Genomic DNA, 12255 nt, shown 5'->3' with positions numbered 1-12255 from the left:
CAGCCATGATCACATTGAATGGCGGTGCTGGCTCGAAGGGCCGAATGGCCTCCTCCTGCACCTATTGTCTATTGTCTATTGTCTAAACTGCTGGAGTAACTCAGCGGGAGAGGCAGCATCTCCAGAGAGAAGGAATAGGTGACGTTTCGAGTCGAGACCCGAAACATCACCCATTCCTTCTCTCCTGAGATGCTGCCTCTCCCGCTGAGTTACTCTGGCATTTTGTGTCTATCTTTTATGATTTTAATTACATGAATTATATGGATTGCAAGTTCAGAACGAATGCATTGGTGCTTGCTACTGCCATTGAAACATGGTGTGCACACAGATTCATCAGGCTCTCTACCAGTGCTCGATTACCTCTATTGTGAAGATTTCAAAGCCTTCCTTCCACCTTCTACAGGAGATATGTGCAGTAACACAAGAATTTAGCATCAGCCTGATCACCAACTAGACTGAAAAGTTCTCACAGACAATGAACCAGGAGATGAATATCACAATTATACAATGCACATTATATAATTTAATGGGGAAATAAAGATTGGGACATATACACGATTTAAGAAGAAGCTGAAATATCAGACATTTAAATATAATATTTATTATTTTATACATCACGATATTTATTATGTTTTTCTGAGCATATATATAACATCTGAGTGTGTAATATTATTTTTTAATGTAGTAGATTGTTCAGTAGTAATCAGAAGTCGCTCTTTTACAGAGCCCCAAAGGGCACTCTTTCAGAAAGAAGGTGAGGAGGAACTTCTTGAGTCAGAGGGTAGTTAATCTGTGTAACTCATTGCCACAGAGGGCAGCGGAGGACGTCAGTGGATATTTTTAAGGCAGAGAAAGACAAATTCTTGATTAGAACGGGTGTCAAGGGTTATGGGGAGAAGGCAGGAAAATGGGATTAGGAGGGAGAGATCAGCCATGATTGAATGGCGGAGTGGACTCGATGGGCCGAATGGCCGAATTCTAACTCGTGAAGTCAATGCAACATTGTCACTCAATTTCATTCAACAGGATTCATTTCACTGGGACAATTGCAGCAAAAGGTTTCATAATTCACTGATTTGGTGTTGAATGAATCTACAGAGACTGCAACCGGTCATACTGGAGATGTGTAGCACCTCATATTTCGCTTGGGTTGCTTACAACCCAGCGGTATGAATATCGATTTCACTACCTTTAAGTCACCCTTGCTTTCTCTCTCTCTCTCTCTCTCTCTCTCTCCATGTCTACCCCACTCTAGTTTTCTGACTAGTTTCACTGTCCATCTGATTAATTTTACTAAATGTATGCCTCCTTGCCACCTTCCCCTCAGTTAACAATGAACCATTCTACATATCGTCTGCTTTGATCTGTCGTTTTCATCTATCTAGACTCCCTTCCATATATCTAGACTCCATCTCCCCTGACTCTCAGTCTGAAGAAGGGTTTCGACCCGAAACGTCACCCATTCCATCTCTCCCGAGATGCTGCTTGGCCTGCTGAGCAACTCCAGCATTTTTTAATCTATCTTCTGTGTACACTGTTTCAGTCTTTGCCGATTTATTCAACACCAGGGTGTGTCAGGCAGCAAGTTCCTATTCCCGCACTTAACTACACAAGTGCTGGCTCCAGAGGTTGCTGTTTGTTTACAGAGTAGATACGGTCTATGTGGAAGTTACAAAAGCTGCTGTATACAGTAGTGTAATCATTCATTTTGGTTCTTTAAAATATTTACTCTAGTGACGGCTGGTGAAACAACTCCACACACATTTCAGAAGGACTTTGAAAGCACATGTGATATTTTCTCAGATTGTATGGCAACATGATGTCGGTGGAGATGGGCTGAGTGTTTGTTTTAGCTCTTAAAGTGTGAACACCTGTCAATTATTGAACACACATTCCAAAGGTTTGTGAATTTCCCCTCTGCACAGTTTTTCATTTATAAATGACTAAACATAATCGATTACGTTGTCTGATAGGACCGGTAGATTAACGGAGGTCAGCCATGGCCAACTGTAACACATTGGTAATGGTAATTCAGAACGCTGTGGATTCTATGGCCAACTCCAGATGTCTGAGCACATATTCATGGTTAATATTAATGCTGTACTGAGACAGTGGGTTTTTTTCTGGGTATAATGTGGATCTTTCAAATGAAATGTTAATATAAGACTCTTTCAGATGGTTGTGAAAGATAACGTGGAAAGCATTGAAGTTGTCCCACAGTCCTGGCCAATATTCAAGTGGTCGTAAGGTCATAGGTGATAGGTGCAGAATTAGGCCATTCAGCCCATCAAGTCTACTCAATCATGGCTGGTCTATCCCTCCCTCCTAACCCCATTCTCCTGCCTTCTCCCATAACCTCCAGGGCGGCACGGTAGCGCAGCGGTAGAGTTGCTGCTTTACAGCGAATGCAGCGCCGGAGACTCAGGTTCGATCCTGACTACGGGTGCTGCACTGTAAGGAGTTTGTACGTTCTCCCCGTGACCTGCGTGGGTTTTCTCCGAGATCTTCGGTTTCCTCCCACACACCAAAGACGTACAGGTATGTAGGTTAATTGGCTGGGTAAATGTAAAAATTGTCCCTAGTGGGTGTAGGATAGTGTTAATGTACGGGGATCACTGGGCGGCACGGACTTGGAGGGCCGAAAAGGCCTGTTTCCGGCTGTATATATATGATATGATGATATGATACATACACCCCTTATCCTTCAGCCAGCAGCCGCTGAGTTACTCCAGCATTTTGGGCCTATCTTCAGTGTAAATCAGCATCTGCAATACCTTCCTAGCACTATAGGGATTTACTGAGAGATTCACCCATGGAAATACACTTAATGGTAGTGGCAGTTTGGTGCACTCTGCCTCCTTTTGTTCTATGGAGTACTATTCAACTGCGACACAGTGCATTGAATACTAATACCTGAAGATGGATTTTGTTAGGTGATTATCTAATTTGTTTGTGGGATTTATTTGTCTATAAGTTAACTACATTTGGAAACTACTTGAACAAGTCATCAAGTGCTGGAGGAACTCAGCAACATCTATGGAGGAAATGGATAAATGATGTTTTTGGGTCAGGACTCTTCTTCAGATTCAAAATGAAGCGCAGCGGTAGAGTTGCTGCCTTACAGCGAATGCAGCGCCGGAGACTCAGGTTCGATCCTGACTACGGGCGCCGTCTGTACGGAGTTTGTACGTTCTCCCCGTGACCTGCGTGGGTTTTCTCCGAGACCTTCGGTTTCCTCCCACACTCCAAAGACGTACAGGTATGTAGGTTAATTGGCTGGGTAAAATGTAAAAATTGTCCCTAGTGTGTGTAGGATAGTGTTAGTGTGCGGGGATCGTTGGGCGGCGCGGACTCGGTGGGCCGAAGGGCCTGTTTCCGCGCTGTATCTCTAAATCTAAATCTAAAAAAAAATCTAAAATACTTCATTGGTTATAATTGATATTGAGATGCCCCATGCCTGTGAAAGGCAAGGCTTTCTTATCAGTTGCCAGGGCGCCAAGAATGCAGATGGGCAGTTGCTGCAAAAGAAGTTGAAAGTTATCCACAAAATATGTCAAATTATTGACCAAAATTGTGTCAATAGAGTCATAGATCTGTGCATAGATCATCGAAACAGGCCATTTGGCCCACCTCACCAATGCCAACCACTGTACCTATCTAGACTAATCTCACTTGCTTGCTTTAATTCCATATTTCTCTAAGACCTGCACGTCCAAGATGCTTCTTAAATGTTGCACTTGCCTCTGCCAATTTCTCTGGAGGCACATTCCAGATACCAGTTACTTTTTTTGTGAAGAATGTACCAATCAGATATACTTTAAACCTTGATCTCACTTTGAAACTATGCGTGCCAGTTTTAGACACCCCTGCCATGGGAATCAGGCTCCAGCTATCTACCCTACCTATGCCTCTCATAATTTTATATATCTTTATCATGCATCTCTCAGCCTCCTTCTCCCCAGGGAAAACAGGTCCAGCCTGTCCAAAATCTCCTGCTAACTCGAGCACTCCGATCCAGTTAAGATTTCTCGTGCATCTTTGCAGCACCCCCTTGTACTTAGCCACATCCTTCCAATAATGTTGAAACGGGAATGGCACACAATTCTTAAAGGAAAGGGAAAGATTGGACAATAAACCATGAATGAACAATGTCTCGAATGATCTTCTGTGCTCTGAACTGCTGCAGCTAATTGTGCTTTCAAATTCAGCAAGGTTAACCTGTGCTAAACCCAGCAGAGGAAACTTTGCACTGACTCTAAACTTGATCATCAGACATGAAGGCCTCACCTCTGACCCACCTTTAATGATCAATTGATGAAGAGGCAAGATTGTTTTATTGTTATAAGTCCCTGATAGAACAATGAAATTCTTCCTTGCAGCAGCACAACAGAATATGTATCATATCATATCATATCATATATATACAGCCGGAAACAGGCCTTTTCGGCCCACCAAGTCCGTGCCGCCCAACGATCCCCGTACATTAACACTATCCTACACCCACTAGGGACAATTTTCACATTTACCCAGCCAATTAACCTACATACCTGTACCATGATACACTGTAAACATTATAATAAGAAATAAAGTGTATATTCAAGGTTCAACGTTCAAGGTTTGTTTACTGTCACCTGCACCAATTAAGGTACAGTGAAATTCAGCCTGCCATACAGTCATGCCAATAAAGAGCAACAAGACACACAAATACATTTTTAACATGAACATCCACCACAGCGACTCCCACATGTGATGGAAGGCAAACATGTTCGATCTTCTTCCCTTCTTTGTTCTCCCGCAGTCGGGGCACTCGAACCTTCCGTTGCCGGGGCGATCTTGCCTCCCGTAACCGGCGGTCGAGCCCTCGGCGTCAGGGCGATCAAGCTCCCGCATCGGGGGGGGTCTCAGCTCCCCGCGCCGGGCGATCGGACTCCCGAGTCGGGGCTGGTCGAACCTCCTGCGGCTTGGAGCTTCCCGACATCAGTCTCTACCCGAGACTGCGAGCTCCTCGATGTTGAAGTCCGCTGGCTGTGGTTGGATCCCGTGCTTTGATCCCAGGCAAGGGATCGCAGGCTCCGATGGTAAGTCCACGGCCCCACAGTGGGGTTCAAAGTCAGTCTCGAGCAAGGCCGCCATGATGTTAGGCCGCAGAGCGACCGGAGATATGATACAGAAAACAAATCGCATCTCCGGCAAGGTAAGAGATTGAAAACAAGTTTCTCCTGACCCCCCCTCCCCCCGCCACATTAAACAAACCAGAGAACACTAAAACGTATTCTTTAGCAGGTACTGAGGTGTTTGAGGTTGTAGTGTTTAATACCCTAATGGCTGTAGGGAAGAAGCTGTTCCTGAACCTGGACCTTAAAGTTTACAGGCTCCTGTACCTTCTTTTACAGGCTCCTGTACCTTCTTCCCGATGGCAGGGGTGAAATGAGTGTGTGGCCAGGCTGGTGTGGGGCTGTGATGATGCTGGCTGCCTTTTTGAGGCAGCGACTTCGATAAATCCCTTTGTTGGTGGGGAGGTCAGAGCTGGTGATGGACTGGGCAGAAGGTGAAATGTAACCTACCCTTTCCTTTATTTGTCCCACACCGGGGAAATTTACAGTGTTACAGCAGCAAAGTGGATAGCAAGAGAGCAAGAGATCATTCATTATAAATAAAAGATACATAAATTGTCATCAGTTTTCTGTGTGTTCTTAGCTGTTATTGTTGACTCGTCTGCTGGGAGCAGTGCTGGTTGTGCAGTCTCACAGCAGCGGGAAGGAAGGACCTCCTATATCTCTCCTTCACACACTTGGGGTGAAGGAGTCTGTCACTGAAGGAGCTACTCAGTGCAGTGATAGTGTCCTGCGTGGGGTGGGAGTCGTTGTCCAGCAGCGATGTTATCACTTTTTTAGGACCCAAACAGTCTTTCCAGGTGCGACAGAGGTTCACCTGCACCTCCTCCAACCTTATCTATTGCATCCGCTGCTCCAGATGTCAACTTATTTACATCGGCGAAACCAAACGCAGACTCGGCGATCACTTCGCTCAACACCTGCGCTCAGTCCGCATTAACCAATCTGATCTCCCGGTGGCTGAGCACTTCAACTCCCCCTCCCATTCCCAGTCTGACCTTTCTGTCATGGGCCTCCTCCAGTGCCATAGTGAGTTTTCCCACCGGAAATTGGAGGAACAGCACCTCATATTTCGCCTGGGCAGCTTGCAGCCCAGTGGTATGAACATTGACTTCTCCAACTTTAGATAGTTCCTCTGTCCCTCTCTTCCCCTCCCCCTTCCCAGATCTCCCACTGTCTTCCTGTCTCCACCTATATCCTTTCTTTGTCCCATCCCCCTGACATCAGTCTGAAGAAGGGTCTTGACCCGAAACGTCGCCCATTCCTTCTCTCCTGAGATGCTGCCTGACCTGCTGAGTTACTCCAGCATTTTGTGAATAAATACCATCGATTTGTACCAGCATCTGCAGTTATTTTCTTACACATTATCACTTTGCTTTATTGATCTGCCAGGCGTTGGGAGCATTTAAATGACATCTCCACAAATTATACACATGAAGTGTAGTTGCAGCCTGAGATATTACAACTTAACTAATCACAACTGCAAATCTGAGATATTTTGCATGAAAGAGTGATTGGAATCATCCCGAGCTTTTTAGATGTAAACTAGGAAGCAAGGCTTGGATTCGCTTACGTATAAAAACACTGAGGTGGGAGTTTGTAACTTGGACATCCATTAAGAATTCAAAAGAATCGATAAAGGGAAACATCCCAAACAGTGGAAATCAAACTTTACAGATGCTGGAAATCTGAAATAAAACAGGAAATGCTGGAAACACTCAACACTTCAGGCAGCATCATCGGAACTGAATTTATGTTTCATGTCAGAACTGTGAAAGTGAGAAAATAAGTTAGTCTTGACTTTCAGAGATTAAAGGGATGGATGGATAAAGGGGACATTTCTAATGGGGTGAAACTAGGGTTGTAACAGTGATAAGTAGGTAAAGCCATCTGGTTGAGAGGTCAACAAGGATGGTTAGACAGAAACAAACATCTGAACATGTACAAGTTATAATGCAGGTCAGAGCTCTGGGGAACACACAGACGATCGGTGTAGGAAGGAACTGCAGATGCTGGTTTAAACCGAAGTGATTCACAAAATGCAGGACAGGCAGCATCTCTGGAGAGAAGGAATGGATGACATTGCAGATCAAGACACTTCTTCAGCAGCCTGTGTTTATGGAGAGAGAGTCATTGACTTAGTGGAGACAGATAACTTACAGTGGAGCAGGGTCACTTCTGACACAGAGAAAAGTGAAGTACCTGAGATTGTTGAATTCAATATTGAGTTTGGGCGGATGCACTTTCAGCCAGAACCTCGCCAGAACCTGCTGTACCTCGGGCTTATGTTAGGCATCATTTGAACTTTACAGGAGGTTGCAAACAGGTCAGTGGAAGTGGGATGAAGTTTAAAGTGACTGATAACTGGATGGTTAAGGTCACCAACTGCCGCCTCCTGAACGCTGATCATTTCTCCAGTTTCGAGGTGCAACTAATTAAAGTAGGCCTAGCCTATCCCCTCTTAATTGTTCTTGTGTATCGCCCACCAAAAATGCATAAGGACTTCATCACCCAATTTGCTGATCTGATTTCTAGCATTTTGCCCAAATTTGACCGGATCATGATTCTTGGTGACTTTAATATTCATGTTTGCTGTCCCACTAAGCCTCTTGTGAGTGAATTTATGCACCTGGTTGAGTCCTTCAATCTGACTCTTCACACCACAGGACCCACTCACAAGTTAGGCCATACTCTCGACCTAGTGTTATCGTCCGGATTCCCAATCAACAACATTGAAACTACTGAAGCCTGTCTATCGGACCACAGCGCTATCATTTTTGACGCATCTCTGCCTTTATCTCCCGCAAAATCTCATCTCCCTGTTCGCTACTCCCGCGACATAAATTCATTGACTGCCAGTAAATTCTCCGAGGCTCTCACAGCTGCCCCCAACATCTGCACTATTGAGGCCTCTCCCCCCCCCCCCATCTCAGCACTGAGGATCTCGCCTCTTTATTTAATATCACTTGCTCTTCCATCCTGGATTCTATCGCTCCCCTTAAAATGAAAAAGCCTAAGCCCAAAGGTCGGCCGTGGCTCAATGACACCACCAAAGCCCTAAGAAGGGAGTGCAGAAAATCAGAAAGGAGGTGGAAATGTGACAAGCTTCAAATTTCCTTCGAAATTCTGAGAAACAATCTTCTCAAATACCAGGAAGCAGTAAAGTCTGCTAGAGCACAATACTTCACCGACCTTATTTCCAAAAACTCTCATAACTCCAAGGTCCTATTTAGCACAATTACCTCTGTCATATGTCCCGCCCCCAGTACCAGCTTAGTTGGGTCCCCTGCTAAGTGCGAAGAATTCGCTAAATGTTTCACCAACAAAGTTGAGAACATTAGAATGAACATTTCCCCTCCCACCCGTGACCTAGCTGTCTCACTAGTCTGTTCATCTAAATTGGACTGCTTCCAACCCGTCACTCTATCCTCCCTTGCAAAGCTTGTCTCCGCTATGAAACCTGCAACCTGCCCCCTTGATCCTGCCCCCACTGCCCTTCTGAAGGATGTCATTGCAATAGCCGGTCCCAGCATCCTCTCTATTATCAACAGTTCTCTGGCCACTGGCACTGTTCCAACCAGTTTCAAGCACGCGGTGGTCCAGCCCCTACTGAAAAAACCTAACCTAGACCCCACCTTGCCTAGCAACTACAGACCCATTTCCAAACTGCCATTCCTGTCAAAAGTCCTTGAAAAGGCAATTCTAAACCAATTAGTGCCCTACCTGCACCAAAACACCATCCTGGAAAGTTTCCAGTCAGGTTTCAGAGCCCACCACAGCACAGAGTCTGCCTTGTTGAAGGTACACAACGACCTGCTTCTCGCCATCGACACCGGCGACTGTGCAATCCTGCTCTTTCTCGACCTCAGCGCAGCGTTCGATACAGTGGACCACACCATCCTTATTGACCGTCTCCGGTACGCGGTTGGCATTGATGGCACTGCCCTGAGCTGGTTCGCTTCGTACCTCAAAGATAAGAGTTTCGCCATCAACATAGGCAGTTATTCCTCTGCTCCAGCTAGCCTCTCCTGCGGAGTTCCACAAGGCTCCATCCTAGGCCCCATTCTCTTCTCTCTATACATGCTCCCCATTGGCCAAATCATTCAAAGGCACGGCATTTCTTTCCACTGCTATGCCGATGACACTCAGCTTTACCTCCCCCTGAAACCCAACAACCAGTCAAATTTAAACAGCCTCTTACACTGCCTTGAGGACATAAAATGTTGGATGGCACAGAACTTCCTCCAATTAAATGAGAGCAAGTCTGAGGTCATCCTATTCGGCCCCCCCGACTCCATCAAATTGATAACAGGCAGTCTTGGAAGTCTATCCTGCCTAGTCAAACCGCATGTCAAAAACCTCGGCATGATATTTGACTCTGCATTAAAATTTGATAAGCAAGTCAACGCTGTGGTAAAAGCCAGCTTCTTCCAACTTCGAACCATAGCTAAAATCAAACCTTTCCTCCAATTCGACGACACAGAAAAAAATCATTCACGCTTTCATTTCCTCCCGCCTAGACTACTGCAACTCCCTATACACTGGGATCAGCCAATCTTCCCTGTCCCGCCTGCAACTGGTCCAAAACGCCGCAGCGAGACTCCTGACGGGTACCCGTAAAAGGGACCACATCACCCCGATTCTGGCCTCTCTCCACTGGCTCCCTGTACGGTACAGAATCAACTTCAAGCTCCTCCTATTCACGTATAAAGCCCTAAATGGACACTCCCCCCCCACATCAAAAATCTTCTAACCCCCCTCTCTTACTCCAGGTCCCTCAGGTCGGCCGACTTGGGGCTACTCACTATCCCGCGGTCTAGGCTTAAGCTCAGGGGTGACCGCGCTTTTGCGGTTGCAGCTCCTAGACTGTGGAACAGCATCCCTCTCCCCATCAGAACTGCCCCCTCCATCGACTCCTTTATGTCCAGGCTCAAAACCTATTTCTACTCCCTAGCGTTTGAGGCTCATTGAGGAGGCGCTGTGAACTGTTTGCGTGCTACTGTATGTTTCATTTTTTTTCCATTGGAACCTAATCAGATGTACAGCACTTTGGTCAACGTGGGTTGTTTTTAAATGTGCTATACAAATAAAATTGACTTGACTTGACTTGACCCTTGGAGACCCCAGCACAGTCACTTTAATAAGTAATGAATCAATCTGTGTTTGGTTTTGTCAGAGGGGACCACTTGCTGTTCACTGTGGTTGGAAGAAAAGCTAGTTATTCGCTGCTTCACCTGAAGCAGTCTGACCGCGGGAGAAGACGGCAGGGGAAGAGAAAATACATTCTGGCCTTCCATCACAGTGAGGAGGTGACTGGAGGAGACTCACTGTGATGGATGTTTCTTTTTATTTTGTGTTGGTTTGTGATTGTGTGTGTTATTGCTTATTTTTATTGCTCTTATTGTTGGACTGTGGGTAACGGAATTTCGTCCAAAAGACTTGTTTCCTTGGATGACAGTAAAGGTTATTCTGATTCTGATTCTGAAGGAACGGTTTGAGTTGTTATGTGGTGGGATGGGGTGTGGTAAAGGGTCAGTCGCTGCATCTCCAGCAGTTGCTTGGCACAGTGGCATGAGGAGAGTGGTTGGTGGAGGTGGAGTGGAAGAATGTTTCAAGGGAATGGTCCCTCAGGGTGTTGAAAGTGAGGGGAGCGAGAGATGTGCCTGGAATCTCATGATGGTGCTGGAAATTGTGAAGGCTGATTGCTTGAATGCAAAGGGATGCAGAATGAGGACCAGGGAAACTTATTCCTGCTCTATCTTGGAATGAGCAGGGGTGAGAGGAAAGGTGCAGGAATTACTGGGGCAGATGGTAGAGCTGCTGCCTCACATAGAAACATAGAAACAGAAAATAGGTGCAGGAGTAGGCCATTCGGCCCTTCGAGCCTGCACCGCCATTCGATATGATCATGGCTGATCATCCAACTCAGTATCCCGTACCTGCCTTCTCTCCATACCCCCTGATCACTTTAGCCACAAGGGCCACATCTAACTCCCTCTTAAATATAGCCAATGAACTGGCCTCAACTACCCTCTGTGGCAGAGAATTCCACAGACTCACCACTCTGTGTGAAAAAAAACGTTCTCATCTTGGTCCTAAAAGACTTCCCCCTTATCCTTAAACTGTGACCCCTTGTTCTGGACTTCCCCAACATCGGGAACAATCTTCCTGCATCTAGCCTGTCCAAACCCTTAAGAATTTTGTACGTTTCTATAAGATCCCCCCTCACAGTGCTAGAGACCTCGGTTCAATCTTGACGTCGGGTGCTCTCTGTGTGGAGTTTGCACGTTCTCCGTGACCATACATGGGTTTTCTGCAGGTGCTCTCAAAGACATGCAGGTTTGTAGGTTAATTGGCCACTTTATGGGGCGCACGGTGGCACAGTGGTAGAGTTACTGCCTTACAGCGAATGAAGCGCCGGAGATCCGGGTTCGATCCCGACTCCAGGCGCCGTCTGTTTGGAGTTTGCACGTTCTCCCCCTGACCTGCGTGGGTTCTCTCCGAGATCTTCGGTTTGCTCCCACACTCCAACGACGTACAGGTATGTAGGTTAATTGGCTTGGTAAATGTAAAAATTGTCCCTAGTGGGTATAGGATGATATTAATGTGTGGGGATTGCTGGTCGGCGTGGACCTGGTGGGCCGAAAGGGCCTGTTTCCATGTTGTATCTCTAAACTAAACTGTAAAAATTGCCCCTAAAATGCAGGGAGTGGATGCAAAATTGTGGGATAACAGAGACCATGTGTGAATGGGTGATCAATGACTGGACTCTGTGGACCAAAGGACCTGTTTCCATGCTGTATCTCTCAACTAATCTAATCGTAATTAGATGAGACCCCGTTAAAGACTCTGCCACCTTTGATAAATGCATAGCCATGGTTCAGGAGATAGGAAAACATCTAACGAGCTTGTCCCTGGAAAGCCCTGAACCTGGAGTCCTGGTGGAGAAACGAGAAGAGTGGAATGCCTCTAGCAGGCCAGGGTGGGAAGAATTATAGCCCAGATGGCTGTGGCAGTCTGTGGCTTGTGATAGATAGCTGACTGCCTCCAACTTTCCCCAGAGACAGAGACAGGGAGATCCAGAAAAAACATGGGTCGAGTCAGAGAAGGCGAGAACAGGCTGGAATAATTTTTGTCTCTT

This window comes from Rhinoraja longicauda, chromosome 24, assembly GCF_053455715.1.
Source record: "Rhinoraja longicauda isolate Sanriku21f chromosome 24, sRhiLon1.1, whole genome shotgun sequence".
Taxonomy (NCBI): domain Eukaryota; kingdom Metazoa; phylum Chordata; class Chondrichthyes; order Rajiformes; family Arhynchobatidae; genus Rhinoraja; species Rhinoraja longicauda.
This window is presented reverse-complemented; position numbering follows the sequence as displayed.